A 26395-nucleotide genomic window follows, 5' to 3' on the forward strand; every position below is an offset into this window, starting at 1 on the left:
ACCATGGTCTCACAGTGGAGTGTGAATTCATAAATGGCAAGGATTTCTGTGACATACTTTCCAATGTTTTTTAAATCTATGGGATTTATTCACAAACATTGAGCTTTTTATTTTTCCTAGCAAAATCAGTACAATGCAAGGTGGGGAAGTAAAGCATTAGTGTTTGCTGCAGTAGAATAGCACCTCAATTTAATATTCAAGTGAGTCCAAGCTAAGTTCCATCTTTCTGGATTGGTCATATCAAGGTTTTAAAAGTTTGAAAACACAGTGAGATACTACCTATCTTTTTTCTTCCAAATCTGATGACTCTGTTTGACATTTGGGCTGCCATTTTGATAAACTCTTCATTATAAATCTTATAACCCTTCATTATAAATAGCCACGATGTGGTTATTGTTAATTCTGGACTGAATCTATATTTGGGAATGCCTTACAAATTTGCAGGCAACTTTCTTGATCATGTAATTACTAGGTCTTGGTAGCGTATTTCTTTTCATGTGATTTACATTATTACTACCTTTGTATACAGAGGCTAATGGTGGTTTCTAAGGCCACATGCAGAACTATTTTATTTGACTTCTAGAAGCTATCACATTTGAGAAAAATAACCTGTGTCCATAAAGGTTACCTTTTGGGAAGGGGAAATTGAAAGTCTTATGTTTTATGGGAAGGTCGTATTAAATAATTTTGGGGGAGACCATGGACCACATGCCTTAGACCTTGAGGATCTAATGGCAGTTCTTTCCCTGTTGATTCCTTGGTGACTGGCAAACATAAAGCTAGAGAAAACTGCAGTTACTGCAGATGGTGTTCCTCTGCTGGTTGTGTCTCTGATGCCCAGATGTGATGGGGATACTAGTCTTGAGTTCTGTTTGTAGAATGTCTGTACCAGATTTTATTTAGTTGAACTGATTAATTAAAATACCAAGCAGGAGGCAGTCTCAGCAGCTTCCAGATCACAGTCTATTGATATCTCTTAGAAATCATTAATACGTGCTGTTCATATTCCTTTTGTCCCTTTCTACCACTCTACAGATGCAAATGATAAAATTCTGGGGAAATGCCTAGCAGAGTGGATTGTAAAGATTCATCTTTTCTTTTTTTAAGTTTGTTTGTTTGTTTGTTTATTTAGAGAAAGAGATACCCAGCAGGGGAGGGGCAGGAGGTGAGGGGGGCGGACAGAGGATCCAAATCAGGCTCTGTGCTAAAAGCAGAGAGCCCAGTGGGGAGTTTGAACTCATGAAACATGAGATCATGACCTGGGCTGAGGTTGGATGCTTAACTGACTGAGTGACCCAGGTGCCCCAAGACCCATCTTTTCTAAAGAACTCTGCAAGTATAAAATTGTTGAGTGAACATTTGTCTTGGATAATGATAGAGTCCATAGAACTGATCCATAAATAATGGTGAAGGAATTGATGAATATCTAATTGTGCAGGGCATGTTTTTTCACATTATAAAATAATATAAAAGGCAACACTTATTTTCAGTGTGTTGGTCATCAGGTGGTTGTGGTGGGGACATTCCAAGAACCAGGAGCCAGTGCTAGCTGTTGATTTGATGGTCATAAGTTTTATGAAGCAAAGATCACATGAAGGGAAATACTGGGAAATAGGGGTGGTGAGTTAGGTTGGGGTTGAGTTTCAGAAGGCCTTGAATGAAGGATAAGTTAGGTATTCATTTCTATAGGTAATGAGGAACTTTGGTGGCATTTACAATTTATAGGTGTTATTTTGGGAAGATTATTGAGGTCAAGGAGACTATGTTCTTTGGTGCTTACCTTGCATAGAGTCTTGTACATAGTAGAAATTTGAATATTAGGTGAATATGTGAATAAATGAAACTATTTTAGATGAGATAGGGGATTGGGCAGTTCTTGAAACATTCCATGGAGGAGATGGAGGTTTGGGTTGGTGTGGAGGCAAGTGGAATGGAATTGTCTAGAACATATAGAAGAAGCAGGGATTAATATTTGACGTGGAAATAAAGGAGAGAGAAGAACAAAGAAATAAATGAAGGAATGAAGGAGTATAAGGTTGAGAACCAGATTATGATATTGTATTATCCCATTTTATAGAAATGGGGGCTTAGAAAGAAGAGCATATTTGGGCTTAGACATGTGGCATTTTAGTCTATGACTCTGTTGACAGGCTGGCATAGATACACAGCACTGGTGGTCAGGTGAAGACCTTGCCTGAATGTGAGGTTCTCTGAAGAATGATGTTGGTTGAAATCAGGAGGTTGTAGTCTATACAGTTGACATAAACTTACAGTTCTGTGGTAACATTCAGTCCTAGTAGAAACAAGCTAATGGTGTAAGACCAATAATGTCAGTGTATGTTGAAAATATGTATAGACATCATAGAACAGAGAGAAGAGGGAAGAGTGCCCATTCCTGGCTTTGGACTGCATAGGCATTGTCTTTTCAGGGCAAAGTAGGGTAGCAGAAAGTTGGAATCCTATATCTTTGCATTCAAATCCCAAAATTACCATCTCCTGTGCTTTCTGAGAGGCCACAGATAGCCTACTGATGAAGGGAATGGACTTGAGAACTGGAACAACCGGGTGCAAATCCTAGCTTTATCACTTACTAGCTGTAGAACCTACTATACGGGGTAGTTTCAAGGATTATTTAAGTCACTGTAGGACGCTGGGAAATCTGGCGGGCCGGAGGCGGCGGGAAGCAGCCGTTGGGTCGCGCACCGGCAGCGGGAGGTGGCAGGATGGTGAAACTGATGGCAGAGCTGATGGAGCAGGCGGGGCAGTATAGCAACGCTGTGCGGGACCGCGAGCTGGACCTCCGGGGGGTATAAAATTCCTGTCATTGAAAATCTAGGTGCTACCTTGGACCAGTTTGATGCTATGGATTTTTCTACAATGAAATCAGGAAACTGGATGGTTTTCCTTTGTTGAGAATACTGAAAACATTATTAGTGAACAACAATAGAATATGGCGTATAGGTGAGGCACTTGATCAGGCTCTACCCTGCCTGACAGAGCTCATTCTCACCAACAACAGTCTCGTGGAACTGGGTGATCTGGACCCCTTGGCATCTCTCAAATCACTGACTTACCTAAGTATCCTAAGAAATCCTGTAACAAATAAGAAGCATTACAGACTGTATGTAATTTGTAAAGTTCCGCAAGTCAGAGTACTGGATTTCCAGAAGGTGAAACTGAAAGAGCGTCAGGAAGCAGAGAAAATGTTCAAGGGCAAACGGGGTGCACAACTTGCAAAGGATATTGCCAGGAGAAGCAAAACTTTCAACCCAGGTGCCGGTTTGCCGACTGACAAAAAGAAAGGCGGACCGTCTCCAGGGGATGTAGAAGCCATCAAGAATTCTATAGCAAATGCGTCAACTCTGGCTGAAGTAGAGCGGCTGAAGGGCTTGCTGCAGTCTGGTCAGATAACTGGCAGGGAACGCAGATCAGGCCCAATGATGACGGTGAAAAGGAGATGGAAGAAGACACGGTCACGAATGGGTCCTCAGCAAGATGGCCTGAGTATCTACAGGACGTGTAACATCCTCCTGGGACAAGTCCTGCTTTTTGAACTTGAATAATAGCCTTGTTTGTGTCACCAAAGTGGAGTTCATAAGCATTGTTGAAATGCTTAAGACTGCTGCTGGTAATTTTGTGACATCATACATTTTGAAATCTAAATGCCAGTTTTCTACAAATAGTAAAAATACAAAGACATTCGCTGTGAAAAAAAATAAATTACTGTAAGTAAAGTATTAGGGCTTTTAAGTAGTAGGTAGTAATAATAACCATCTCTATTTAGGGGAATCGATAGTTTGAATGATGTTTAACTTTGAGAGGACTCGGTATCCTGATCTGTACAAATGGAATTGATAAACCAAAAAGAAATCTGCTTACCTTTTTCCCAAGAGTGATGGATGTTTCATTGTAAGTGGGCTCGGGCTTTTGCTTTGTACATTTACCTGGGGTTTTTCATGGCTTATTACACTTTACCCCTTGATAATCCATTTCTTTTCCCCAGACTCACTCCTGATAAGACAGTATCCAGATAAAATAGATGTTTTGACACCTCTAATATGAACGTCTGTGATGTGAACCCTCTTTCTCCAGTGTTAGGTTTGTTCTGTTGCACCTAAAACACACACATACACACACAAGCAAACGTTAAAAAGACAATCAGCTCATGCAACTCAGAAGTCTGTGGGTCATTTTATCTCCTGATATGGCTGGATTTCGAAGCTCAAATGCTGTCATTGGGGCTCTATCACTTTCTTCATTTCTTGCCTCTTTCTGCTATTTTCGGGCTTCTAGATGAGGTATATATCTTAGAATATCTGTTTATCAGCTCAAGGAAGGAATTCGAACTATCTCTATTTTGGTGACAAGCCTCACTCCTTAATCAGCCATCTTATTCAGATTAAAGGTGTGCTGTGATGGGCCTGACCTGGGTCACATGCCGTTTGGGTGAACAGATCCCAAGTCTATAGGTAGCAGTCAAATAAAGTCTTCCGGGAAGTCTGGAAGGATACCTATTATAATCCATTATGCCTACTTAGATATCTACAAATGCAGGCTGGGAATGTTTCCCTCTCTGTGGTTGAATACAGAAACCACAGCAACATTGTTTTTTTTTTTTTATTTTTTTTATTTTTTCTGGCTTGGTTTCTTGTCCGTTAAAACAAAACTGATGCAATATCTTCTAAAATCCAGTGTACCTAGAATAGTAAAAGGAATGCCAGGTTGTGGTTGAGTTAGGCACTGGGGCTTGGATGTCCAGAAACATTTGAGAACTGAGGCTGGTTAAAGTACTCAGAGGCAGGCTGTAGATTGCTTTCCCTAACTTTTCCAGGCACCATGAAGATCAGTAAATTGATGTTCCTGGCTAGTTTAATATCCTCATGTCTATGGGTTACATGCTTCCCAACATGTTTAATTTTAATTAATTTTAATTTTTCATGTGTAATTCCAAAACAGCAATAGTTCCTGTTTTAATTCTAAGGAAATTAAAGCTGTTTCTTCCACTCCCCTTCTCTTCCTCCTGTTTCTTCCTCTTCTTTCTCTCTTCCTCTTCCTCCGCTTCCTGCTCTTTCTTCTTCAAGTATATTAGGTTAGCAGTGTTAATGTTAGTAATACTGCATTGCCTTGAGCACATGGTTCTGTCACCCTAAATTCTCCCCAGTCTCATTCTTTGTTCTGGATTTCAGATCCTCTGTGACTAATGTATTATTCACTATATTATTCTCACAGAGCAAGATGTATTATTTACAAGGTTGTAGGATTTCTGAAATTCCACAAGATTTCTTGTAAATTTGTAAAAAGCATGCTGGGCTAGACTAGTTTTCTGCCATACCACTTGCATCAGCATCTGATAGATGGACTCCTTTATTTGCTGGATGATGCTTTGTTTCCAATCCTTGCATATTCCAACAAGAGATATTTTGATGCTTTGTATACTAATATGACCTATCAATTCTTTCCCTCTGTAATTTCCAGAATTTATGGTATCAATGGCATTCAGCTATAAGCATCATAAACTAAATCAAACTGTACCTGGGAACTGTTGGCTTGAACTGTCTCCAGAAAAGCATACAAGATTTTATTTACCACTGGAGGGCAGTAGGATGATGTATCCCAGACCTAAGAGTTTGTGAGCACTCCTGTTTCTCTTACCTTGTGAAAAATGCTGGTTTTACAAGTTTTTAAAAAGGCTTATACCCTTTGTCATTGGGCTATGTAGGGGTTCAGACAGGCTAAGATGCTGCCTTTTCTAATTCCACTAATACTTTTGGTTTCTGTAGCTAGTGGTGTGCTGGTAAATGTTTAACAACCAGCTGTCTGGGGGAAATGCCCTGGTGTGCAGCATTTGCCAATTTCTGTGGTATAAATATTTCCATTGTAGCTGATTTGAAGCTACTGATTTGATATCACTGAACGCAGAGTCAGCAAGGCATGTTTACAAATCAGCACATAGAAGCATCTCCAGCACACCCCTGTTAGCTATGGTCACTTATCACTTATAGTCCATGCTGTTAGTTTTGTTTGCAGATGTACATGTCTCAACTGTTTTTCTAACAATCTAAAAGTCAGAGAATGCATGCCTAATTATTTTTGTCTCCCCACACTGCACCCAGCACAGTGTCTTAGACATTTTAACTTTGTCAGTAAAAACTTTCTGCTATACTGGGGCGCCTGGGTGGCGCAGTCGGTTAAGCGTCCGACTTCAGCCAGGTCACGATCTCGCGGTCTGTGAGTTCGAGCCCCACGTCAGGCTCTGGGCTGATGGCTTGGAGCCTGTTTCCAATTCTGTGTCTCCCTCTCTCTCTGCCCCTCCCCTGTTCATGCTATGTCTCTCTCTGTCCCAAAAATAAATAAAAAAAAAAAAAAAAAAAAAAAACGTTGAAAAAAAAAACTTTCTGCTATAGAATAACATACATACAAAGCAATGAACAAATTTGCTGTGAACTAACAGTTGAGTTATAATGAAACCTTAGAATTACATACAATATAGCCAGCCCCTAGATCAAGGGACAATATGTCACCAGCATCCAGAAGCCTCCATGTACCTTCTCTAGCCATTAACTTTGTTCTGTCCTGAGTTCCACCTCCATACATTGGTTTCACCTCTTTTTTTGAAATTTCATAGTGGAACCAGATAGTATTCACTCTTTTCATATCTGCTTCTTTCACTCTGTATCATGTTGTGTGATTTATTCATTTGGTTGTAGTTAGTTTTACTTCATTTTTACCACTATGTATAGTATTCTATTGCATAAATATACTATCATTTATTATGCATTCTTTTGTTTTTTGGTTTTGTTTTTTAATTTAGGTATAATTGACAAAACATTATTTGAGTTTCAGGTGTGTAGCGTAATGATTCAATATTTGTGTATACGGTAAATTGACTACCATAATAAATCCAGTTAACATCCGTCACCATGATTACACTTGTTTTGTGATGAGAATTTTCAAGATCCACTCTCTTGGTTGCTTTACAATATGTAATACAGTATTCTTAACTGTAGTCACCATGCTGTATATTACATCCCCATGGATTATATACTTTATAACTGAAAGTTTATTACTTTTGATACCCTTGCCCCATTTACCCACCTCCCAATCTCCTAACTCAAGCAATCACCTCTCTGTTCTATAGTCAGAAGGTTGGGGGTTTTTGTTGTTGTTGTTGTGGGTGTTTGTGTGTTTAGATTCCATATGTAAGTAAAATCATAAGATATTTATCTTTTTCTGTCTGACTCATTCCACTTAGCAAAATGTCCTCAAGTTCTTTCTAGTTGTCACAAATGACAAGATTTCACTTTTTTATGGCTGAATAATATTAATGTGTGTGAATATATCTCACATTTTCTTTTATTGCTCATCGATTGATGGACATGTAGGTTGTTTCCATGATTTGGCTATTATAAATAATGCTGTAGTGAACATGGGTTGCATATACCTTTTCAAGTAGGTGTTTTTGTTTTCTTCCAATAAATATCTAGAAATACAATTTCTGGGTCATTTAGTAGTTCAGTTTTTAATATTTTGAGGAACATCCATACTCTTTTCCATAGTGGCTTTGCTGACTTACATTCTTACCAAAGTGCCCAAAGTTTCCCTTTTCCTTACATCCTTGTCAACCTGATGTCTTGCCTTTTTGATAATAGCCATTCCAACAGGTATGAGATAACGTCTCACTGTGGTTTTGATTTACATTTCTCTGATGATTAGTGATGTTGATCATCTTTCATTTGTCTGTTGGCCATCTGTTGTCTTCTTTGGAAAAATGTCTACTCAGAGTCTCTGCTTATTTGTAAATAGAAATATTTCTTTCTTTGCTGTTGAATTGTGAGTGCTTTATATATTTTGGATATTAATCCTTATCAGATAAAATATGTGCAAAAATTTTCTCCCATTCAGTTGGTTGCCTTATTTTTTTGATGATTTCCTTTGCTGTGCAGAAGTTTTTACTTTGTGGCAGTCCCAGTTGTTTTTTTTGTTTTGTTTTGTTTTGTTTTGTTTTTTGCTTGTGTTGCCCTTGCTTTTGGTGCCAATTCAAATCATCCACAACAACATCAAAGAGCTTACCACCTATATTTTCTTCTAGGAGTTTTATGGTTTCAGGTCTTACATTAAAATCGTTAACCAATTTTTGGGCGCCTGGATGGCTTAGTCGGTTGAGCATCCAACTTTTGCTCAGGTCATGATCTTGCAATTTGTGAGTTTGCACCCTGCATCTGGCTCTGTGCTGACACCTTGGAACCTAGAGCCTGCTTTGGATTCTGTGTCTCCCTCTCACTCTCTGCCCCTCCCCCGCTCACACTCTGTCTCTCTCTCAAAAATAAATAAACATTTAAAAATTAAAAATAAATAAAATCTTTGATCCATTTTGAGGTGTGTGTGTGTGTGTGTGTGTGTGTGTGTGTATTGCTAATTCTTGTTTTGAGATAGTAGTGTACTTTTATTCTGTTGCATGGGGTTGTCCAATTTATCCAACACTATTTACTGAAGAGACTTGATTTTTTACTCATTGTATATTCTTGGCTCCTTTAAATTAATTGACCATATATGGATAGGTTTATTTCTGGGCTTTCTATTCTATCCCATTGATCTATTTATCTTTATTTATTTATTTATTTGCCATATTATTTTTATTACTATAGTTTGATAGAGTTTGAAATTAGAGAACATAATGCTTTCAGTTGTGTTTTTTCTCAAGATTGCTTTGGCTATTGGGGAGCATTTTTGGTTCCATACAAATTTTAAAATTTGTTCTATATATGTGGAAAATGATACTCAACTTTTGATAGGGATTACGGTGAATCTGTAGATTTCTTTGGAATATGAACATTTTAACAATATCAGTTCTTTGAGTCCATTAGCACAGAATAATTCCACATTTATTTATGTCTTTTAAATTTCTTTCGTTAATATCTTTTAGTCTTTACCTCCTTAATTAAATTGTATCTTTTACTTTCTTACTTAAATTTATTCCTAGGCATTTTTTTTTTTTTGGATACAATTGTGAATTGGATTTTTTTAATGGCCTTTCTTATAGTTTTTTTTGGTATACAAAGATACAACATATTTTTATATATTAATGTTGTATCCTGTAACTTTCCTAAATTTATTAGTTCTAACAGTTTTTTAGAGGAGTCTTCAGGTTCTGTATGTACAAAATATCATCTTCAAATAATGAGAATTTTACCTCTTCCTTTTTAATTTGGATGCCTTTTATTTCTTTTTAATGTCTAATTTCTCTAGCTCAGACTTCCACTACTATGTTGAGTGAAAATATCAACAGAAGGTATTTGTCTTGTTTATAAAAGGAAAAGCTTTTGGCTTTGCACCATTGATGCATGTTAGCTGTGAGTTTGTCATCTATGGCTTTTATTATGTGGAAGTACATTTCTTCTATATCCACTTTGTCGAGAGTTTTTTTCGTAAATGGATGTTGAATATTGTCAAGATTTTTTTCTGCATCTATTGAAATGATCATAATTTTTATCTTTGATTTTGTTTATATGGTATGCTCCATTAATTAATTTGCAGGTGTTGAACCATCCTCGTATACCTACAATAAATCCCACTTGATCATGGTGTATGATTCTTTTAATGTATTATTAAATTGGATTTGCTAATATTTTTTGAGGATTTTTGCTTTTGTGTTCATCAGAAATAATGCCATGTAGTTTTCTTAATTTGTGGGATGGGTTAGGGAGTGGGAAGGGAAGGGTTGGGAGGGAAGAGGTATGAAGACAACTTCCTGGGGGAGATTGTACCTGATTTGAGACCTAGAAAATGAGTGAGGCAGGGAGGGAGCATTTTTCAGGCTGAGAGAATAGTATGTGCAGTGAACTGAAGGAGGTAGAGATGGCTTGAAGAATTAGGGAATGGGAGATGATTTTCACAGTATGGCTGAAGGCTAATGTGGACAGATTAGAAGAGGGTGATTAAAGATGATACTGAAATGGAAGTTAGAGTCAGATCATGTAGAGCTTTTGTACCCTCTCCTAAAAATCATGACAAGCTATTGACAGTTGTAACCAAAATTGGCTATGCGTTCTCCAATTTTTGGTGAATGGAGCAAGTGGGGGCATCTGGCGTAATCAAGGTAGGGCATAAAATCTTGACTTTAGGAATGAAGTTTCAGACCATGTCTGAGAACTAGGATCAGTGATCAGAATTTTATTGTAATTGTGTGCTGGTAAACTAGCTCTCTTGTGGGCAAAGGGGGAGAGGTATAAGCTCTAATTTTAGTGTTGGCCAATTTCCATCATGTAAATATTCCTAACCAGTGGGCACAATTATTGAAACTTTAATGGTCGGCTCTTGTAAGCCATATGAGCCTACCTTAGCAACACTAGCTTTGCCACCAAGTTTACTCCAGGATGGAGCTCCTGAAGATTGCATTAGAGATTCTTAACCAGTAGTTCTCAAACTTTACCATCTGTTACTATAACCAAGGGCACTTGTTAAATCATAGATTGCTGGGACCCATTCCCAAGTTTGATTCTTTACATCTGGGGCAGGGCCTGAGAATTTATATTTCTAACAAGTTCTCAGGTGATGAACCTGGGTACCATGCTTTGAGAACCTCTGCCTTCAAATCAGCTCCTTTGTTCATGCCCCTAGGTGAGATTATTACCAGATGTTTTGGACCCCTCCAAATAGAAAAATTGCTCCCTTTTTGTAGAAAAGAAGGAAATGAGACAGAGACTCATGTCAGTCATGAGAAAGAAGATGTTAATAGCAGCATCAGGATATAGAAGGAATCAAAATTTAAACTAAGAATACTTAGATTGAGTATTGCCTTTGCTGGATAAACATAGATGTGTTTTTCAATCTGACCTGTAGGTGACTGTCCTGTCTACAAAATAGGGTCTCTGATATCAGTTATTGATACAGGATTGTTGTAATGATCATGTGAAGCAAATTGTCACCAGTTGTCTATTATAGTAAACTATCATTTATAATCACAAATGACTATACAAAGGTTAGCTACTGTTTCAGAAATGATTAAGGTTGAAGCTGAAGCTCAGAGAAGAAAACAATGACATAGCTAGAAGCAATACCTGCTCATTTTCAACTTAGTGGTCTTTCTCTTATATGAGTGGTTTCCAAGTATTTCTTATAGCCAAGGGACCCTTTCTTCGAATGAAACCCTGGGAGGAAGAACAATATAGGAGATGATGAAAGAGAAGGTAGTCTTATTAAAGTAGGAAAAGGAAACAAGCATTCCAGCCCTGCAGCAGTGCCCCCGAAATCTTGAGATATCAGAGTCCAGTGTGAAAATCTGAGCGCTCACCTATTGTTTTCTGAATGAGGTAACAGTAAGCAGGTTCACTGGGCAAGAGCCGTGATAGCTTTAGATAAGTTCAGCACCAGTGGATCTCATGTAAGCAGCACATGAACATCACCTGATGGAGCTTTGAAAAAATCCCATTGTTTAGGCTCCACCCCACACCAACTGTATCACAATACCTGGAGTATGAACAGTTGTCTATACCTTTATGTTTCCCGGGTGATTGTAGTGTGCAGCTCAGGTTGGTAACCAGACATATACCAGTGGTTTTCAAAGTGTGATCCACAGACCATCAGCATCAGCATCACTGGTGATTGTTAGAAATGCAAATTTTCAGACTCTCTGTATCAGAAAACTCTGGAACCTCTGAAACCAGAGGTCCCTTCTGTTACCTGACAACCTGGAGCTGCAGATAGCTCATTCTTTGTGTTCTCAGTATTGTTGAGTGTAACACCTGGTTGGTTTTTTTTTTTTTTTATAAACAGGGAAAATAAAATGTTACATTTATTTGGCATGTATTGATTATTTTTGTTGAGTTTGTTTCTCATTTTATTTTTTATTTTATTTTTATTTTTTAATGTTTTTATTTATTTTTGAGACAGAGATAGAGCATGAGCAGGCGAGGGGCAGAGAGAGAGGGAGACACAGAATCCGAAGCAGGCTCCAGGCTCCGAGCTGTCAGCACAGAGCCTGACACGGGGCTCGAACTCACGGACTGTGAGATCATGACCTGAGCTGAAGTCGGACGCTTCACTGACTGAGCCACCCAGGTGTCCCATTGTTTCTCGTTTTAACTGGAATTGCCATGAGGGAATTAGAAAATGAGTGAGATTTTTGTCTGTTAGGAAAAAAAGAATAGGTCTTGGTTTGGGTGAAACAAAGGAACCATGGGGGAAGATGTAGATTACTGAAATCAGGGGAAAAAATGAGAAAGACTTCCAAGGATTGTTGTGCTCCTTGCCACTGTAACTGTAGGCAAGAAAAAATCCATTTGGAAACTGGTGAGTGTACCAGAGCTAAACTGGGCAAGGAGGCAATGGTCCTCAATCATGTGCTCTTAAATTACCTTATAGTTGATGTGAGTCCATCAGTCTTTGTGTCGGCTTTCATGTTCAATCAGATTTTTCTGCTAGGTTAACTAATGATTCTGTGGGTTCCCTTCCCTGTAATGACTACAGGTTATAATTACTCCTTTGGTGTGTGTGCTTGTTATTATTTACAGAGACTGTAAACTCCAGGTCATAACCTGTGTCCAAGATGGCCCCCAGAGATTCTAATCCTCTTCCAGTCCTATCTGTGTATATTCCCCTCCCGCAGTGACTAGGACTCATGTTTGTGACCAAGAGAGTATTGTGGAAATGACAGATTATGATTTCTGAGGCTAGATTATAAAAGATGTTGTGCCTTCCTACTTGTTCTTTTGTGTATCGCTCACTCTGGGGGAAGCCACCTGCCATGTTGTGAAGATACTGAATCAGCCCCAGAGAAGGTCCATGTTGAAGACCTCCTGACAATATACAGAATAACATTGTCTGCTGTGTGAATGTGCCATCTCCTAGCTCCAATTTAGCTTACACATGGTTTCAGATCTAGGAAATATTTTGGCTGGAAACTCATGAGAAACCCAAATCAGAACTGCCCAGCTAAAACACTCTTGAATTACTTACCCCAAATGAGTGTAAGACAACAAAATTTTATGTTGTCTTAAGTCGCTAAGTCTGGGGATAATGTGTTACACAACCATGCATAATGAAAGCACTCAAGGAAGATTGGGTCACTGTGCTTTGCTCATTGCTGCTTCCTCAGAATTTGAGCTTATATTGTGAGTTCACTAAACACTTTTTGAGTGTTAGCATGTTTTTTTCCTCCCCCCCCCACGTCACATGCACATACACCCACTATTCTCCTTGAAGTCAGTTTGGCCCGCCTTATTGTCAGTAGGCTTTGTGCTTCTCCATCATGTTCCTTGTTTGGATTTTGAATCCTAGACTGTGCCAAACATAATCAATTGCCACCGCTCAAGCCTTATAAACAGAGTAATGTCTACATTATATTCATACTTCAAAACCCTGCTCCAGTCCCCCTGAAGCTTCCCCAATCACTACAATGCACGGAGAATATTGCCCTTCTCCACAGGATCAGCCAGGGCTCCAGCAGATTGCAAACTCAAATGGAGTTATTTGAAAATAATTTAACAAATGGACTATTTACAAAGGTGCAACCTGTGTTGAGGAAAACCAAGAAGGGTGTAGAAGCCCCCTGAGGGCTGGAAACCTTTACCATCTGTAAGCTGAAGGGGAAACTAGAGGAGTGGTGATGGACACCTGATAGGAGCCTGTAGTAAATGGGCAGGCAGGAACCGGGGAAATAAACACATTTACCTCACTCTTATTCTGCCCCCTTGATCTCCTCCTGGGCCTCCCATTGACTGAATCCAATCACAATCTGGACACAGGAATTTGTTGGTGTATCCATATGGATCAGTCTCATGGCCATACAGGGGGTAGAGGCAGGATACACAGGGGATCAGGAAGGGAATACAGAAAATATCCAATAAACTCCCCACTTCCCGTAGCTCTTACTGCCTGTACATCAATGTGGAAATTACACAAGCTCTTACTCATGGACTTTCTTAAGTTATTACTGTGCATTAGTGTTTACCATTTTTATGTTGTTTAACACTGCAGGTATTAATGATTTCTCTTCCAAGCAGTATTACAAATTTGTGGAGGGTGATGAACATGTCTGAATTTTTTTTTTTTTGTCTCCTTAGAGTTTATTAAAAAGTTGGCATTCCAGTACAAGTTTATTGATTGCACAATTTTTTAAAAAAGTATTTATTTGTTGAGGATTTTTCAGTGAGCTGTCACCCCCAAAAGTCTAGGGACCATATTTATTTAATGTTATGTATGTCCAGGTATACTTCAGCGGTAACCAGACTTCAGCTTAAAGTGAGAGTCTCTGAAAGGTGGAATGGAATGTTTAAAGGGCATCTATGTAGACTTTAAAGTATAAATTCATTCTGTAATATCCCTGATATATTATTACCTAACTCATGCTTTAAATACTTGTAACTGCAAAGATGTCATTACCTCATGAAGCTGTTGAATACATTGACTAGCTCTCTCTCTTATGAGCCTCTGAGTAAGTTATTTGCCTATAGCTCCTGGCAATCACTAATCTATTCTCTTTTATTATACTTTGTCTTTTTCAGAATGTTGTATAACTAAAATCAATTGCAGTGTGTAACCCTTTTGAGAGTGGCTTCTTTGACTCAGTGTAATGGATTATAGAGTCATCTAACTGGTTGAGTCTGTCAATAGCTTTTTTCTTTTTATTGCTATATAGTATCCTATCATTTAAATATTCAGATGTGTCACAATTTGTTTATCCCTTCATCCTTCAAAGACATTTGGGTTGTTTCCACTTTTTGGCAACTTTAATCCATATCTGGGATTGTCAAGAGGGTAAGGACAGAGAGAGAAAAAAAAGAGCAATAGGAATTCACCCCACCAGATTCTCTGATTAAAGAGGAAAGTTCTTTCTCAGAGTTCTGGGCTGTTGGGAGTGCCTCTTGGTGCTGTGTTGTGGCTCCCACAATAGCTGTGAAACTATTTGGGTGTTGCACTGCAAGAGAACAGCAAAAAGGGGAAAAGAGATTTCTCCTATTCTTCCTGTGCTTTAGGAGACCTCTTTGCTTTTCCTGTGATGGTCTCTGTCAGGGTCGATGTCCAGCTCTGAGTTTTGGGTTACAATGATTGCAGGTCGGAGGATACCAGTGGGAAAAAATGGCAAACCCCCTCATTGTTTTAGTGGTACTTCAAAATCTAGTTTTCTTCCCCAACTGGCATGCTCCTGTTTACTTTTCAGAGTCCTCAGAAAGGTGTTCCATGCATTGCATGTAAGCTTTATGGCTTCATTCAGTGGGAGGGATAGGCAGAGTGTGGTTATTTACTCTTTCTTACCTGAAACCAGACCACCATTCTTTGAGTATTTAATATCAAATGTTATATATATATACACACACACATATATATTTATATATATATATATATACACATATATATATGTGTATATATATATATGTATATATACATATATATATACATATATATATATACACATATATATGTATATATATATGTATATATATATATATTTTTTTCCCTAGCTTAGTTCTTTTAAAAACTTGCTTGGAGATTTGCAGTTTTTAAGTGGATATGAATGTGTGTTTTATTTCTGTGTCTGATAACCCTAGTATCTGAAATCTTTGTGAATCTATACCTACTTATTTCTTGGCATGTATTTTTAAACGAATCTCTATGATGACAATATGTTTCTTGGATTATTACCAGTGGAGATTCTTAAAAGCCTGAGATGAGGGTGTATTATCCTAGGAATGCATTTTATTTGCTTCTGCTCTATGTTTGGAAGTTCTACCACAAGGGTAACAATTTAAAGTAAATTCTTGGTTTGAGATTTCATGGGCCACCTTTGTAGTGTGAATTCAGGCCATGTGGGTTACACATTCTGGAGATTTGTTTTTAGTTCCTCTCATTGTGAAGATTCCAGGAAGGAAAGCTTTCCTGGTGTCCCCTACTAGAGAGCACCTTTTGTTTTCTTTTTCTAATTCGCTCATTTTCTAGAAGTATAGTTCTTTGACTTTCTAGCTTTATGGGCTGGGACCATTCTTGCATGGCCTTGAACTTGGTCTTTAGTGTTTTGAGCCTGGCAAGAACATGAAAACCAGTGGTTAATTTCAACAGCTGTACCTACTGTCTTAAAGGTGAAGGTGGTTTCTGTGCTCTACCTATCTTCACTTAGCTTTTGGCCTCAAATACTCAAATAACTATTCCTTATTTTGTTCCTCAATAATCTTTGCATTTCTAAAGATTTAAAAACACGTATTAGCATTTTGGTTATCTTCTTTGGGAGAGTCATTTACTTGTCCACCATGTTCCTAGAACGAGAATATTCTCTGCACTAGATCATATACTGCAATTCATTTAGATCTCAATTAAAGTAAGGTATACTGAATACATATGGTATAATAGGAAGAGTTATGAGACTAAGATTATAGTATAATGTTTTTATAACATTGCCATTTGTCATCAAGAAACCATGTTATTTCTCTGGACCTCAGTATCCTTATTTGCTATGTAACAAATGGCTTAGATCACTGCTGATACTTTGAAACACTATGAAGATTGCTTATTAAGCAAGCCATGTCATGGAGGAGATGATCACTGTTTCTTCCAGTCTAATTTTTGTTATCACGATCACCTTCAAACAGTCCATGTTTAAGATTTTTCAACATCTCAGCTCATATAATCAGAGGAATGCTGAACAGGGCTTGTAGAATTTTTTTCTCAGTGAAGTTTGGATTGTTAAGAATAACATGATTCAGTATCGCTTGATAGCATTATTCAGGCAGAAGGGAGTGCAATCATCTCAAGGGTTTGTTACTGGTATCTTTAAAAGTGATATCCCAGCAGTGCAAGTATAATTCACTGCACACAGAATCAGGAGGCCAGCAGTAGTCATGGTGTATTCGTTGGCTCTGGTACGTGTATGTGTTCATGGCTGTCCTGGCTTGTGCGGATAAATACAGGATGGAGACCCCTTTTTTTTTTTTTTTTTTTTTTTTTTTTTTTTTTACACAAAGTGAACATTTTTTTTCTGCCTCTCTAGGCAATCCACATGTTTAAAAAGTAGCAGTTGTTGGTGCACCTGGGTTAGGTGTCTGACTTCGGCTCAGATTATGCCGTCACAATTCATGAGTTCAAGCCCCATGTTGGACTCTTGTGCTGACAACTCAGAGTCTGGAGCCTGCTTCAGATTCTTTGTCTCCCTCTCTCTGCCCCTCCCCTGCTTGTGCTTTGTCTCTCTCTCAAAAATAAATAAACATTAAAAAAATTTAAGTAGCAGTTGCCTGTTTAAGTAGCAAACAACATCCCTGTTGAAATGATACAGGGTATTGTGTGACTTTCTTTTAATCATAAGTGTTTGGGATCCTCCAAAGCATATATGAACACCTCTGAACCCCAGGTCAGGAGATACCTAGAGATGAGCCAGTGAAGTCATAGTTTTAACTTTGGTACTTGCGGTAGATTTTTTTTTTTCTTCTGAAAAAATAAAAATCAACTTGGTATCCCAATATATAAAACATGAAATTAATTTTTAATAGCATGAATTAACAAACTCAAGTTTTATAATATTTGGTAGAATATTTGTACATGATGTAATTTTTGATGAAACAAATTTCAAACTCAAAAATTTGAATTTAGAACTTTATTCAACAAATATTTACTGATTTTCTATTTGGTGTAAGACACTATGCTAAAGTACCATTTTCCATATAGATCCCAGGATATTAAGAAGGATGACAGTAGCAGTCTTATGTCATTTTTTCTTACAAAATTAAAATAAAATTTTGCAGACCCCCCAAAGCACCTACCTGGGGTATTCCACAAAATATATTTGGATTGCACTGGTCTTATCCAATCCCACTGTTGTTCATTTGAGAAAATAGAGGCCCTAAAAGAGTTAATAATTTTCCCAAAGGAGGAAAGTAAAATTACATTTGCTTTGTGCCTATTAAATGCTGATGATTAGAGGTTTTCCAAAGATATGGTCAATATATTTTTTAAAATTTATCTGTGTTATTACTGATAATGATATTTTTAGACCCATTTTATAGAGGAGACAATTAGGGCGTCATTAGGCTGAAGAAGTAGGTATATCTTTTTAGATGTATTCATGATTTTGCCTATTAGTTTAAAGAGGAGTGATTTGACCTGCTGGGTGTTTTAAGTGATATATTGTGTGCATTTTACATGTATTACTTTATAACCCTCAAAGAAAATTGAAGGAAATACACATGATCACAATTCCCCTATTTTATAAATGAGCATATTAAAAATTTTTTTTTAATGTTTATTTATTTTTGAGAGAAAGAGCATGAGCAGGGGAAGGGCAGAGAGAGAGGGAGACACAGACTCTGAAGCAGGCTCCAGGCCCTGAGCTGTCAGCACAGAGCTCGACTTGGTGCTCAAACCCACCACTGTGAGATCATGACCTGAACCGAAGTCAGATGTTTAACCAACTGAGCCACCCAGACGCCCTACAAGTGAGGATATTAAGGCCAAACAAAGTTTTGTCACTTGGCCTAGGAAGTATGTGATGGAGAGTAAGTGGCAGTGCTGGAATTTGAACCAGGTGGTCTGGCCGAAGAACACTCTTTTTTGAGCTAAGCGGTTGTCAGTGTTCTGCAGCCAAAGACCACCCGAACACACCTATGGTTCAAGAAAGTGGGTTCATTGGTCATTGCAATAGGTGAGTGTTAACCATAGAAATAAAGCTGTTGATTATTTTACCAGCAAAAATGGGTTTATTCAGGAATAGTAGAGAATTGCAATTTGGGACATGTGTGATACATCAAAACCATGGTCAAAGGGGGAGAACAAAGGAGAGGAACATTCTTTTACAGAAGAACAGTTGAAGGTAGGAGGAGCTGTTGCAAACAGGAGGTCCATTGGAGTAACCTGGGTGTCCAAAGTGTAGTAGCTTTTCATTGGCTGAGTTTTCATAGTCTGTCATTGGCTGGGCTGTCGCCAGGAGGGGAGAAGCAGCTTTCTTTGTTCTGTTGGGATAGCAAAGTAGCTGAAGTAGTATGACCAGAAAAGTATGTCTCTTTCTGTTAGGCGCATAGTTAACTACAAGACGTAGGGCATGAGATCTCCCCCTGGTGGCCTCCTGACTCCATTTTAATGAGGTTTCTCTTAATTCTCACAGGAGACTACTCATGGAGAACGATTTGTCTCTGTAATATGGGGTTAGAAAGGGCTCTTAGGATTGGAACTCTATGTGGCAATTTGAAGAGTCTTCAAGGAAGCAAAGGTTTGTTCTGGGTTGTGTGCTATCTTAGAATGGGATCATTGTATGATTGGGTTTCTTATGAGAGGAAAGGAGTGAGGATAGAGCTGAACTAGTAAAGAAGCAGCAATCATCATTATCTGGGAAGGGCAGGGAGCAGGAATATCTGGCTGTTTTGGTGGTTTGGACAATGTTTGTTTTGTCTCTTTAGGCATGATTATATAAAAAGGTCCTGTTTTTATCTTGATCCATCAGATGTTGCCTGATGTTGATGTTCTGTGAAATTATGTATAGTCAACAGGAAACCACACAGGCCCAATTGTTCAAGCTACACTGGCTCCTGTCAAGTCCAGTATGTAGTGATAGTGCCAAGCCAGCTCCTAACCATCTGGGGATGCTTTTCTGTCTTCCGTGATACTGGGTTCAGTTAATGTGACCTCTCTAATTGGTGTGTGGAATCTGAGATGCAAGGGTACAAGAGAAGATGCCAGACCAGTTAGCAGGTCGTTGCTTGAGGCCAGGAGTGAGATGTTGATAGGCTGGCCATAGGAATGGAGGTATGATTGAATATCAGTGGGAATCACATATTTTTTAAGAACCCAAGCTGTGATATGTTGAAATTGAGACACAAAACCATCTGAGAAAATACAACATATTCATCAACTCTTAGTCAAGATGCGGTAATGAGGAAGTAAAAATCTCAGGAAATATTCCGCTTCATCTTCCCCATATTCTTAGGCTACTAAATCTGATTTCCAAAGGTGCTGAGATTTACAGAGACCTTTTTGTTCCCAGGTTACTTGGATTGTTTTTACAAACTTTTTGAGACCTTGAAAAGTACTTTTTGCTAGCTGAATCCCTCTTTTTTGTTAGTGACAAAATCCTCCCAGAGGGCATATAGGAGTTAGATTTGTGTTTGGGGATTTGCATTATATATGATCTGACCAGAACAGAGAGAAATGCTTTTGGTTATGAGTATAGTAGACATATAAGTGAGGACTACAGAGATTTGTATTTGTGTGGAAGGGGAAATAATTCTTAAAAAAAAAAAAAAAAAAAAAAAAAAAAAAAGCCCATGTAACCACGAGCCTGCCTGTCACCTTGAGTCCTTCAGGATTTGAAGTAAGTCTAACTTAACTAAAGAGTAGTTTCAATGTTTGTTTGTTTTTTTTTTCCCCACAATTGCTTCTCATACCTTTCCCTTTAACATTAAAAAAAAAAAAAAAGCAAACAAAGAAACATTAGGTATTGGTTCTTCAAAGGAGAATCAAACAGAGGAAGTAAGACTAAATTGGGTTCTGTCTCCATATTTTTTTTTAATGTTTAGTTTTGAGAAAGGGAGCACAAGTAGGGGAGGAGCAGAGAGAGGGTGACACAGGATCTGAGGCAGGATTCAGGCTCTGAACTGTCCACACAGAGCCCAATGTAGGACTTCAAATCATGAACCACAAGTTTGTGACCTGAGCTGAAGTTGGATGCTTAACTGAGCCACCCAGGCACCCCATCTCCATATTTATAACAACTGTTAAACAACAACATTCAATGGGATATATTTGAAGATCTAATTGGCTTTATAAGCAATTTATGAATTGAGTAGCATCCTAGGTAGGGAGATGCTTTAAGGAGTTTTACAAAATTAAAATGTAGATTGCTTTGGGTAGTACAAAATGGAAGGTTTTCATAGGGAGAGGGTGGGGCAAGAAAATTATTAGCAAAAGAAAAGGAAGGATTGTTTCAGGCCAGGACATCTTTGTTTGGGTGTGTGTGGGGGGAGGGGAGGAAGGATGGCAGGTTTTGCTATTATTGTTGTTTTTTTGTTTTTTAATCATGCAGATTATCTCACTAGTGTTGATAAGGAAATTTCCAGATTGACTTTTTAAAGGTCACATTCCTGGGATAGGTTGAAACTGTAATTAGATCTTGGTTTGCTGTTGCGGAGGACAGATGACTCCATTTTGGGCTTGTGTTTTGTTTTCTTTTAACACAACTGAACCTCCAGAGATTTGTCAAGCCTTGTATTATCATGTTATAACCTTATTAGAAATGCAATATGACAGCCTAGATTGAATTCTGGTGTCCTAACCTTGTCAGAATTCTCATTTCACAGTGTAACCAGGATTTTAATGTTAAAACTGTTGGGGTTTAAGTACCCAAGTGAAGATATGAGACAAAGAAATTAGATAGAACCCAAAATATAACTTTACTATATTTATAAGATCAGGTAGTGGATAATATGCCAAATACCTGTAAGTGGACTTTCTAATATTCATCCCCAGAATTCGGCAACCTTACCTCCAAGAAAGGCATTTTTACTTTCCTTATCCAGGAGGGCTGGAAAGAGACAGGGAACACCATGGTCTTTTGACCTTCACGTGGGAGGAAATTTAGGTAGGGGGGCAATTTCCCAGTGTTAGGGAGGAAAATTTTCTCTTTCCTTCAGAGTTCTTTACGTAGTGTAAGAATTAAATTGACATGAGAGAGATGAACAGGAGATAAAAACAAAGTTTAATTAGGCATGCATGAAGGCCTATTAATGAAACGGAAACCCAGAGAAATGACCAACACAGGCAGTTATTATATATTTTAGATGAAGAGACAATAAATCTGTGATGAGTTGACAGGTCAAAGAAGACTTATGTTTAAGAATTTAAATTCTTAAAGAACTTTAAATAGAATTTGGGCCATGGCAGTAAATCAGTACAGAGTAACAAAGGTTTTTTTATATAGCTTTTTTGTCTTTATGTTCCCTGTGTCTGGTGATAAGAATGTCTCTTTACCTCCTGGTACAGGGAGGTTTCCTTTTACATAGGGGATTTATTTCCTGCTTTCTGAAGACAAAGGAGTCGTCAGAGTGTTCCTCTTTCACTGGCTGTTTGTTAAAAACTGTTAATTCAGGGTTGCCTTGGTGGTTCAGTCCATTTGTAATGCCCCCGATTTCAAATCCGAGAGACCACCAAGGAGCTGATACCGATGCAAACGCACGAGGGTTTATTTGCAAGCTTGGGCTTGGGCCCAAGTATACCCAACACAGAGGAGCAGGGACTTGGACCCCTAGGTTAAGAGGCGTAGCAGTTTTATAGGGGTCAGTGGCCAATGAGATTGTAACACACAAAGTTTACATAGTCATGTCAGTCCACATGCAGGTGGCCAACTGAACTACAATTTCCCCTATAGTAACTGTTTGAACTAGCCTATCACTCTGGTCGGAATTGGTGCGCAAGTTTGACGGGCAAAAGTCGGCGTTTACATTCTTTGGCGGTCAGGGGTTCTGCATTCCTATATGAACCGGTTTCCAGTAAGGGTGTGCTCAGCCACTTGACTAGGGTGGGGGAGTGTCTTAAGCAATATGTAGGTCATGTGGGGGTTATACATGAGATGGTGGGTGTAGCACAAAATGGAGTTAGTCTTGCTCTGCTTGTCCAGGGGTAGGGGATTTTTGTTAAATTCCTTGGGTCCCACACATTAAGTATCTAACTCCTGATTTCGGCTTGAGTCATGATCTCATGGTTCGTGAGTTCAAGCCCAACACAGGCTCTGTACTGATAGTGAGGAGCTTGTTTGGGATTCTCTCTCTACCCTCCCTGCCCCCCACCACTTCTCTGCCCCTCCCCAGCTCATGCATGTGCACTCTCTCTCAAAATAAATAAAAATTAAAAATTAAAAAAAGCTGTACATTCAAAATAATCAATATGCTCAAGCGACACATTTTGAGGCCAGCTGCCCTCGGCTACTACACCACTAATAATTAAGTTAGGCAAAATTCTGTCTGATGGTATTTGTACATTTTCAAATCACCACTTAGCCTGAAACACAGTATCATAAGTCAACATGGATTTAAGTGTTTAAAACCCAACTAGGATTATATAGTTATAAATCAGGTGATTCTAGGTTTTTAATGTTAAGTGAATTAATTATGGAAGCAAATATATTCTGACCTCAGAGAAGAGTAAATAGTTTACATGATAATTAGATACTTTTAGGCAAGTAACAAAATTCTAATTGTGTGTGCCATTTTGGGCCCATGATTTTATTGGTCAGAAACCAATGAACTTTGATTTTTTGGAGGAGATTCCTGGTCCATGTAAATAGTGGTCAATTAAAAAGAATCACTACCCCAAGTAAGTTCCATCCAGTCACCACCCCCCTCTCTCTCCTTATCCCCCACTATTTCATGTCTCCATTCTGTACATTTATAACATGCTTGTTTCTACTTATATTCATTAAATACATGAATTATGTAACAGATTATTTCACCTCTGTGTTCTCTACTAGGCTCTAGTTCTTTGAAGACAGTTTCTGTATTTGTGTTTCCCCAGAGCTGATAGCTTTCCTTGTATGTGTTGGTGCTCAACAAAAATAGTTGTTTGGTGTTATCTCTGGTTGTTAGAATAGCACTTAGCATAGTGTCTTACATTGGGTTCCCTGAAGACAGACTCTGAGGTGGGGAGTTGCATAGAGAGAGCTTATTAAGGAGTATTCTCAGAAGATGGAATTGGCAGGAAGTGAGAAGCCAGGATTGGGCAATAGAAATGGCTATTCCACAGTGGAATTGCCACTAAGGCCCTCCACCTACCTTAAGGGAAACACTGGGGTTGGGATGTCTATTCAGAGCTGTTACAAACTAAGGCAAAGAATGGGGCTTTTGAACCTAAAGGAAAGATCATCCCTGAGGGGGAGGGGACATGACTCTGGGTGAGGCGTGGCATGTTACCCTCACTCGGGGCAATTTGTGGTGAGGACTGCAGCTGTGAGCTGTCAGCAACCAACATTTCCAGAAGCTGGGAGATGGGGAACATGAGCCTGCAGAGATTTTGGTGATCCCCACTGAATCCGCTGCTGATAATTGTCCTTTTCCAGAGGAAACAGACTGCCATGCAGCTAATAACACTTGAATAGACTGGAACCAAGGTTTCCAGACTCTTCTACCCATGGCCTTTTCACTCTGAGTAGCTCAAAGTCACATTTTATCCATTCAATATGTAAGATGCCTGATATGTTCTTAAATCATCGAGGAAACAGGTGTTCTGGAAAACTGACTTATGATTCCCTGTCCAAAAACGCAGTCAAGGCTGACTGGGTTGGATATGTGGGTTTAGTGTGTAATAGGTAACACTTAGCATTTACTAATTTCCAGGCAATGTTGTAAGTCCTCTGCATGAGTTAATTCATTTACTCCCCCACAACATTATGTGACAGGTCTGTCCTCATTTTTATATTTGAGAAAGCTGAGGTACACTTATTAAAGGAATTTGCCCCAAAATGATACAGGCAGGGATTGGGAGGGCCAGAATTTGGACTCAGAGAATCTGACTGAAGGGTATATGTTCTTAATATTTTGGGGAAAAAAAATCTCTATCCCTTTAATTATTTTGAACTAACTGTGTCAGGCACTAAGCATTTTGCTTGACTTACCTGCTTTTTGCTCCCAGAGTCCTTTGAGGTAGCTTCAAATATTTATCCCCATTTTAAGGATTAGGAGAGAGATTCCTAGGAGCTTTATAACCTTTGCCAATTGACAGCTAAAGAGTGGTTGGACCAGGTTTTAAATCCAGATACTTCTTACTTCACTGTCACTATTTTTAGCTGATATTTGCAATGTTCTGGTTTTTATGCTTTGATAATAGGGCCAGCAAGGCCTCATGGCAAGATTTTCAAGTTCTTGTAAGGCAAAATGAAGTTGTTTACCAGGAAGGTTGAGGCCTTGGAGGAATATCTTTATGTTACACAGTTCTCAACTTAAGTGATTTCTGTAAGAAGTAAAAATATTCAAGATGGAGATTAACATTTATTCGACATTTTATAAGTGTCTGATACCTTCATATACATTATACTGTGAAACAACACACATTAATTCTAACGATACAAAAATACAATGCCCCCTCCCCCCCATCTCATAAATTATTCTTCAGTGGGGGCAGGAAGGGGGAGCGGTATAATCTGCCCTGAGAAGTAGAGCTTTTCTCTGGGAGTTGGTTAACAAGGCCATGGGGGAATTAAACCCCAGACTGCAACTTTTATAACATTGGACCCAAACCAACTGAGCTTTTCACTGGTTTTGAAAATGAAAAAAAGATTTTAAGGATCAAAGCAAGTTCTTCCTAAGATCCTGATCAGGCATTCTATACATATTTTTAATTTTCTACTTTTGAACTTCAGAACATGAGTTTTAAATGTAGGATAAAGAAAATCTTATCCTGTTGTGGTCTTCTCTTAAAACAAGAGCTACCAGATAGAGTCTTAGGTCTTAGGACATGAGACCTGCTGAACACCTGCCTGATTCCTTCACCTGAAGTTTTTTGACGAGAATGACCATGCTGGTTATTTACATGGATGCGGAAGGGGAAGCTGACAAGGATTTGTTGATTGAGCCTGGCATGGTTCAGTTCCAGGAATGACTTAGTGCTGACTTCAAATAGCAGTGATTTCAGGTTTATGACAGTTATCAAATATAATGATGTGGAATGGGACCAAATTGTACTATAGTAGCAATAAAACTCAACCTGGAAGGAGAGATGCTTCCATCTGTTTTGCTGTTGCTTAGGGAGCTTGATTGTGCGCATTCGAGGTGGTGCCATGACTGTGAAGGATCAGATTTCGTGATTCCCCCTAAGTGGAGAATCGGGCCACCCAGACTGCTTTGGTCATTTGGGACTTGGCCTATGACAGCTGTTTCCTGGCCAGATATCAGCTGTCACTTTCACAATCAACACTGATGGTTGCCTCCTTGGGAATTCATCTAAGGGTTGAAGGAGAGAAGGCTTAGGCTGGCTGGGTTAGTCTTGGTGACATTAAAATAGAACCACTGTTATACGAAAACCACAGGCATGGCATTTCTCCATTTTTGTCTACTCAGTGGCTTCCCTCCTTGGATAGCTGGAAAATGATTCCTTACATTTCTTACAGGGACTTTTGTGTAATACTTCATCATGTTTTAAGCACCCCAAACAAACAAGCAAACAAAAACCCATGGTTGAAGTCGATTGAAAAATATTGTATATGATGTCTTCCCTCTTTAAGTTCACCTTGCATGTGACTATACTGTACTAGAGACCTCAAGAAGTCCTGTATCTACCTGTTTACCTGAAAACTGTGAACACTTTTATGACTGTGGAGAATTTTTACCTATTAGTCCCATGGACCAATTTTTTTAGGAAATACATTTAGAAAACCATGCCTCATTAGCTACCAGTGTTCGGATGGAGGTGATTTCTTGTTACATGCAAGATATGAATA

At 38.6% G+C, this 26395-nt stretch overlaps 1 long non-coding RNA gene and 1 pseudogene across 1 annotated transcript in view; both read left to right on the forward strand.

The window, feature by feature from the left end:
• LOC109254659 (uncharacterized) overlaps positions 1–26395 on the forward strand; it is a 257029-nt gene that overhangs the window by 67252 nt on the left and 163382 nt on the right. The window lies entirely within an intron of this gene.
• On the forward strand, positions 2709–3702 carry LOC109254669 (U2 small nuclear ribonucleoprotein A'-like; annotated as a pseudogene).

Source organism: Panthera pardus, unplaced genomic scaffold, assembly GCF_024362965.1.
Source record: "Panthera pardus isolate Hobbes unplaced genomic scaffold, ASM2436296v1 HiC_scaffold_8, whole genome shotgun sequence".
Lineage (NCBI taxonomy): Eukaryota > Metazoa > Chordata > Mammalia > Carnivora > Felidae > Panthera > Panthera pardus.